We start from the raw sequence: 6711 nt of genomic DNA, 5'->3' as shown, positions 1-6711 counted from the left end.
TGCCTGCAACATATTTATATTATTAGGGATTTCAAATATATCTAAATACTGGGTAGCTATGGATTTATTTACTCAAAACATGGCAGTATTTCCTTTGCTGGATTATGGAATCACATTCTTTGTACATGTACATGATTGTGTATAACAAAAGAAACAGTGTAAGTATATTATACAAGTTATAACAACAGAAAGGTAATAAAGTTGGAGTGTTATATTTCAAGATAAATGCTACCTTGACATTTCTATTCAACTGTCTTTAGAAACTGTAGTTCTTAGATTTCATAACCTCATCAGAAGAATTGTTTTTCTGTACTTGTCTGTGCATGATCTTGGCCTGCTGAGAAAAAAAAAAGCAAAAAACAAACAAAAAAAAAAAACCCCTTAAGTTGGAAGGAATATACAGATTTTTCAGAACAGTAGCTTAAAATTAAGTTTCTGGCCATTATAAAGGATCTTAAAATGAGGTTCCTAAATATATCAGGTAAATTTTTAAAGTGTTGCACACCCCATGAGAATGGCCTTCTATGGCTTGCACAAGGTTCTTTGAGTAGATGTGATATCTTTTACTAGACCAACCAAGTAGTTGGAAAAAAATTCTTTGCAAGCTTTCAGATGCAAGCACCCTTCTTCAGGCATGGGGAGTCTCTGCTGTTCTGAGATCTCCAAGGGGTTCCCTGGCAATCCAGTGAAGGACCTTCTGGGTGATCTCAGAAAAGCAGAGGCTCCCTATGCCTTAAAGAAGAGTGATTGCACCCAAAAGCTTGCAAAGAACTTTTTTCCAACTACTCAGTTGGTCTAGTAAAAGATATCACATCTACCAAAGGAACCTTGCCTGCCTATGTCCTTAGACCAACATGGCCACAACCAAACCCCCAGCTTCTATGGCTTAATTTTTCCAAAGAACTGAGTGTGTAACCAGAGTCTCCAGAGTACTTAGATGTGAAAAAATGTAGAAATGCTTTCTCTCTCCCTGGGGATTTCCCCTTGTGATATATTCAAATGTGTCTCAGCAGATTAGACATAATCATTTAAAAAAAGGGCTGGACCTCAGGCAGTCATCTAGTCTAACCCCTTGTTCAAGGCAGGATCATCTCTGATTAAGTCATCCCAGACATGTGTTTGTCTAAACTGCTCTTAAAAATTTCTTGGGATGAAAAATGTCCTCTCTGGATAACCTAAATCCAGTGAGAAAGTTCTTCCTAATATAAGTTCTACATTTCCCCTGATGCAATTTGAAATCATTGCTCCCAGTTCTGTCTCCTGTAGCTACAGAAAACTGTCTACTAGAGATGTGTGAAATGGACTCTATTCGATCATATTCAGCCCAAATCAGGCACAGTGATTTGATTCGTTGATTTGGATCACTGTCCCTGATTCGATTCAGCCGAATGGGAATCTGAAGATTTGATGCTGATTCAGAGAATCAGCAATTTGGATTTAGACACAGCTTTAAATGTTTTTTCTACATACCTTGAGGTACCAGTTACGGCTTGTGAATGCTGTGATGGTGGGGCAGATGGAGCATCCCACAGGAGTGCGCGGGGGGGGAGGCCCTGTGTGCTCAGTGGCAAACCCGGTAATGGACTGGAAGTACTTCCAGTCCACTTCTGGGTCCATTAGAGAGTGCACTGGGGGGTCCCCACACTCCCCCAGCTCAGTGATTGGCCACAGGGGGGACCAGACCTAGAAGGCACCAGTTGCTGAACTGGGGGGGGGGGGAGGGCCCCCCCTCCACGCTCTCCGGTGGACCTGGAAGTGGACCAGAACTGCTTCTGGTCCACTTCTGGATCTGTTGCCAAGCACACTGCGGAGTCCCCCGCAATCCTGTGGGCAGCTCCATGCACCCCAGCATCACAGCATTCACAAGCCACCTGCTACCTAGACTTACGTAGAAAAAACATTTAAAGCAGTGTTTATGTCCAAATCTCTGAATCTTTCTGAATCTCTCCGAATCAATTCAGAGGGTCCCAATTCAATTCAGAGAGATTAAAGGGTCCTCTGATTCAATTCGGATTTGGAGATTCAGCCACCGAATTGGGCCAAATCTCTGCTGAATTAAATCAGGGACCGAAGCTTTGCACAGCCCTACTGTCTACCTCCATACTCTCCATAACCATCCTTCAGGTATTTGAACACTCTTTTTAAATCTCAGGATGTCATCCTCCCACTGTACTCAGCCTTGGTGAGGCTGCAGCTGGAGTACTGCATCCAATTCTGGGCTCCACAATTTAAGAAGGATACCAAGAAGCTTGAGAGAGTCCAGAAGAGAGCCATGTGCATGATCAGAGGGCAGGAGAACAGGTCTTATGATGAGAGGTTGAGAGCCCTGGGACTCTTCAGCCTAGAAAAATGCAGGCTCAGGGGTGATTTGGTGGCTGCCTATAAGTACGTAAGGAGTGTGCATCAGGATCTGGGGGCAGTCTGTTCACCAGACAGCCCCAAGGGAAAACAAGGACCAACAGTCATAAACTCCTCCGTGACCGTTTTAGGCTGGACATAAGGAAAAACTTCTCTACTGTCTGAGCCCCCAAGGCCTGGAACGGACTCCCTCCAGAACTCATGCAGGCACCTACTCTGGACTCATTCAAAAAATGTTTGAATGCTTATCTTGCTGGGATTGTTTGACCCTAGCTGATTTCCTGCTCCTGGGGCAGGGGGCTGGACTTGATGATCTTCAAGGTCCCTTCCAGCCCTAATGTCTATGAAATCCCTCTTCAGTTTTCTCTTCTCCAGACAAATAATTCTAGTTCTTTAAGCCTATCCTCCTAAACCATATTTCCTAGACCTCTAATCATCCAAGGGGAGACCACAGGATGAAAGTTATCTTCTCCTGCTCTGGCTTTCTTCAAATTTCACGTGGGATTCTCTTTGGCTTATACGTCATTCTAAGAGAAGACTAATGCCTAATGCCTACAGAGTTAACCTGTTGAGGAGCCTTTACCAATTCCACAAGGTACATAAATATAATTATGCGGAACACACCATGAATTTGTGCTGCTTTGGTTTATATTTGATTTTGCATCTCAAATGTAGATTACATCCCTGTCTGGAATACAGGAACAGCAAGACTAGGGCTGTGCAAAGCTTTGGACTGCAATTTGGATTCGGAAAAGATTCGGGTGATTTGGAGGCCAAATCTGTGAGCCTGAATCAAATCACTAGTTGCTTTTGACTTTCTGAAAGGATTCGGAAGATTCGGAAAAAATTCAGTGATTCGGAGAACTGTCTGTATGGAGAAACAGAAACTTAGAAGATGGAGGGGGAGTGGGGCGGGGGGGACTGACATGTCTCGGTGGCCAGTGAGCAGGATTTCTCTCTGACTGCCCTTCCAATTACAGTGCCTGGAGGGAGGGACATAGAAACAGCATAAAAGCCTCTGTTTGCAAGCTTACTGTGCCTTTTGTGAGCTGTTTCTGCGTGAGTGACAACGTCAGCAAGGTACTGTGCTACCTGGCTTGCTTCATAGTCAGTCAGTTGCAACTTGCCTGCTCCTTTTTGTTCTTAGAAAGGAGTGGATAGGATTTAGCTTAGCTTAGCTTAGAATCTCTTTACTTAATACTATCCAATTCATTTCTTTCAATTGATATTTGCTCTCTTTTTTTTGTGCAAACTTTGAAAAAAGAAAGCTCAGTGTTTTCCCTGCCAGTGGGATCCATCACTGTGCAGGGAGGAACACAGCTTGCATGCACACACTTATAATATACACACATAAAAGAAAAATCAGATATTCATAGGAGAAGAAGAGAGATTATATATAGTAGTTATTAGTTATTAATATTATTATAGTTTAGTTTACAAAGAGATGTAGACAATACAGAAATCAGAGATTGAGACTAACACAGAACTCAGGGTCTTAGAAGAAGGAGATATATCATTTTAGGTACACATTACAACACAGAAGAAGAACAAGAAGTACAGTAGTAGTCACCCATTCACATTAATAGAACATCACAGAAGACACCATATATAGTTATTAATAATCAAAGCAGAGTCCAGTGCATGCACACAACAGAGGGAATAAAACACACAACAGAGTCACACTTCACGTTCATAATTCATCATAAATAAATACATCACAGTGGAAAAGTAGACAGACAGACAGCATACATTTTTTACATAGTTCTTAATACTTATTGTTCCTGAACCAAAAAATCAAAGAAGAGTCCAGTGCACACACGCAATACAGAGGGAATAAAACACACAACAGAAAAGGAGTGACACACACACACCTTTTGCAGCACAGGAAAGATTAATATGAAGCATGCTAAAAAGGCAGGTGCCAGATGCAGAGCTAGAGCTGCAAGCCCCCCCACAGCCCAAACACAGACACATTCTCTTCTCAAACAGTCACGACACTTCTGCTGCCAGTGGAAGCAAGGAGGTGGGACCAGTGTCTGCACCTGACGTCCCTGCATCTGCACCACCTCCCCTCAGTCCAGAAATAGACACCAGCAGCAGAATTACTGTCTCCTCCACCCCAATGTCATCTTTCAGCATGAGCCTCCCACTGCCAGAGGAGGAGCTAGAGCTGGAACCACAAGCGCTGAGTGCCCTGGCTCAAGCAATTCTGGGGACCAAGGGGGAATCAGAGTTTGTGCTCCACACCCCTCAAAGTTCCCCTAGACCCAGGTCTCCTCCAGAAAGCAGCACCTCGGAGGAAGTTGAGGTTGTGGAGGCAAGTGGCTCAGCTGAGGCAGCTCCTCCTGCTGTTGTACCTCAGCCTGCTGAGGACTGAGATAAGGCAGCATCCTCACCCTCAACACAGAAGTGAGTGAGAAGCATAGTGTGGGAGCATTCTGAGCTGGCAGATGACCCCAGGTTTGCTATCTGCCAGCACTGCTGAAAGCACATCAGCTGGGGCAAGGAGGTGAAACACTTCACCACCACAGCAATGCTGCTGTATCTCAGAAGGCAACACTCCCTTGCCCTTCTTGCTACTCAGCCTGGCACCAGTGTGAGTGTGCTGGAAAGCAAGTCTCCCACTGGCCCCAAAGCTCCCATTCCTCCAAACAGAGGCAGGTCACCCTGGAACAGTGGGGAAAGGTGGACAGGAAAGGGGGGCAAGTTGCAAAGGCAAGCAAAATCACCCAGACCATTGGGGTGATGCTTGCTCTGGACAGCCAGCCCTTCTCCTTAGTTGAGCAACCAGAGTTAGGTGGCTCATACCGGTTCTGGCCCCATCTTACAAAGCGCCCACATGCACCACCTTTAGCAGGATGGTCTTGCCCTCCCTGTATGAAGCATGCAGGGAGTACTTGAGGGAGGAGCTGCGCAAGGCAGGCCCGCAGGCAACCTTGAACTTCACCTCCGATAACCGGAGCAGCTGGGGTGGCAATCACACCTAACTCTCCCTCACAGGGCACTGGTGCAATCAATCAGGCCATCAGTGGTCTCTCCTCCAAGCCGAGGTGCTGGATGAATCTCACATGGCAAAGGAGATAATGGGAGCCATGAACTGCATGATGCAGGGGTGGCTCGTTGGGCAGGCCGAGCTCACCTGGGGGTTCATGGTCACTGACAATGGGGCCAATATTGTGAAGGCTGTCCGTGATCCCAAGTTTGTTGGCATCCACTCTGTGGCACACAGGCTGCACCTCATAGTCAGGGATGCCTTGGAGGAGAAAAGGGCTGCTGGTGATGGTGCTGCCACCACTACTGCTACAAGCCAGGTGATTTCAAAAGGCAGGAAGGTGGCAGGCTACTTCCACCGCAGCACCAAGGGGGGAAAGATGCTGCAGGAGAAACAGGCAGAGTTGAGCATCCTGCAGCACAAAATCATGCAGGATGTGGAGACTCAGTAGAACTCCACATACCTGATGTTCAAAAGCCTGGTGGAGCAACAGAAGACCATCCATGAGATGGCCTTGGTGGGGAGATCGGGATCAGTGGCTCCTAAGCAAAGCTGAGTGGGGTACCATCTCCCAGATCTTGGTGGTCCTCAAGCTCTTCCTCAAGGTCACCGAGACTCTTAGCACTGGCGATGCCCTCCTTAACCAGGTGATCCCCATAGTGAGGGAATTTGAGGACCAAATAGAGAAGTTGCAGGGGATCAATGTTCCTGGCTGGGGCAGGCCGCTGTCATCAGACATGCAGGCACTATTGAGGCGGCTGGTGGTGTGGCAGCCCCATAAATGCCAAAACTAATGATCCCCTGGCGAAAGGTGGGTAGAAGGTGCCATAACCTCCAGCTAATGCACGTACACACACAATCCTGGCTGGGGAAAGCCCAGATCTGTCACGTCTTTGACAGGCCTGAGGCTTGCTAGTTGCAGTGCAGTTGTGAGGCTCCTGGTGAGCTCAGCTTAGCTGCCTGGGATGCCAGCTTTTGCATTGAAAAACCCTTTGTAAGGCTGAGGAAATACCTGCAGTTGGTGAGTCTCCTGGTCCTGGATGGAAGGAATAGTAAAGAAGCCAGAGGCTGGCCTGGCACGCAATGCAGGCAAGAAAGCTAGTCAGAGAAAATGAAAATGGAAGCATCAGGGGGTGAGGGACAAGCTGGGGGGTGGGGAGGGAAAGGGGATGTAGCAGTGCTGGTAAAAATACCTGGAGAGTCAGATGTCCAGCAGGTTGCAGTGTGTCAGAATTCCACTGTCTGTACTATATTGAGTCCATGAGTTTCTATACCGAGGAGACTGATGAAGTGACGTTCATAGGCCTGGTTGTGAAAAGTGGTTAGTAATTTGTTCCCTCTCAGGATCAGGCCTGAGAGAC

At 46.6% G+C, this 6711-nt stretch overlaps 1 long non-coding RNA gene across 1 annotated transcript in view; it reads right to left on the bottom strand.

Moving 5' to 3' along the window:
- Nucleotides 1-265: 265 nt before the first annotated feature.
- The window catches only part of LOC109301240, a 105184-nt gene continuing 98738 nt past the window's right edge, over nt 266-6711 (bottom strand). The window contains exon 3 of the long non-coding RNA XR_002098482.1: nt 266-337. This is a non-coding gene — a long non-coding RNA (uncharacterized LOC109301240). The remainder of the gene's footprint in view (nt 338-6711) is intronic.

The sequence above is a fragment of the Gavialis gangeticus genome, unplaced genomic scaffold, assembly GCF_001723915.1.
Source record: "Gavialis gangeticus isolate Ggan-Ray unplaced genomic scaffold, GavGan_comp1, whole genome shotgun sequence".
NCBI classification, from domain to species: Eukaryota; Metazoa; Chordata; order Crocodylia; family Gavialidae; genus Gavialis; species Gavialis gangeticus.
This window is presented reverse-complemented; position numbering and strand designations above follow the sequence as displayed.